The following is a 1,126-nucleotide window of genomic DNA, read 5'->3' as shown; positions in this document are numbered from 1 at the left end:
CACTGCCGTCTTTTTTCTACGTCCGTCAGTACTCTATTCACCTGAACACACTTTCCTTGCTTGTCAGTACATTTTAAGGTGGATCTTTCATCATTCTCACCTGCTTTACACCCGCCCCTGACCAGTCGATACAACTCTTTTTCTCCATCTTTAGTGTCCAGCTTCTTTTACACCAACCTCTTCCTCCCTATACTTTCCTAGACTTCCTAATTCCGCCACCAAGCCAGCCAGTTTCCTAGCAGTCTTTTTCAAAATTTTTGCAGCCTTTCAGCACGTCCTTATCACCACCCTGAATTTGACACCACGATCTTCCTGCTTCAACTTTCACCGTCTAATTCTTGATTCACAGTCTTTGCACTTTTCCTCTTTCTCGCCTCCAAAGTCATCACATAAACCGCACATCCGATGTTTTCTTGATATGCTCTCTCCTGACTCCATCTTACAGTTTTTAATCTCTTTCAAGATCCAACTCCAGGATAAAATATAGCCCACCTGTGTAGCTTCTAATACTTCTCATTTTCTCTTAAAATACGCATCCACCACACTCATTTCCATTTCTTTATCCCCACCATCTGCCTTTACACATTCTCCTGGACACCGTACCAGCCCATCACCTGCTCATCACCTCTGTTCCCTTCAAATCACCCACAGTAATTACCATTCTTTCTTCCCTAGGCACTCTCTCTACCACTAACCTAACTCCATAAATCTTCTTCCTCCTTCATCCACACTCCACTTGAAGGGAAATACGCCGATGACATTATCACCCTTTTAACTTCTAGTTACTGTACCTCCAATATGCTTTTGATTTACTCATCTTTCGGGATTTGCCCTACGCCATTCTGCTCACATGTACTCCATTGTGGAACAATCTGAACACACCTCCTGCTGGCCTTATCCCCCTTCCAGTTGGTCTCTTGCGTCTACCTTTGTCCTCGCTGTCATATCAACCAGCTCGCTCACTTTACCAGTCATAGGGCCCTCAGTCAAAATTCCGACTCTCATTTCCATATTCCTACCTCTACACTCCTGCACCCTCTGGGCACGCCTTCCCCCTTTCATTCTCATTCTTTTGTTCAACAGTAGCAAGTTTCCGCCTGCACCCTGCTGGTAAAAGTGCATTGAA

This window comes from Penaeus monodon, chromosome 32 (assembly GCF_015228065.2).
Source record: "Penaeus monodon isolate SGIC_2016 chromosome 32, NSTDA_Pmon_1, whole genome shotgun sequence".
Lineage (NCBI taxonomy): Eukaryota > Metazoa > Arthropoda > Malacostraca > Decapoda > Penaeidae > Penaeus > Penaeus monodon.
Note: the sequence above shows the minus strand (reverse complement) of the source record.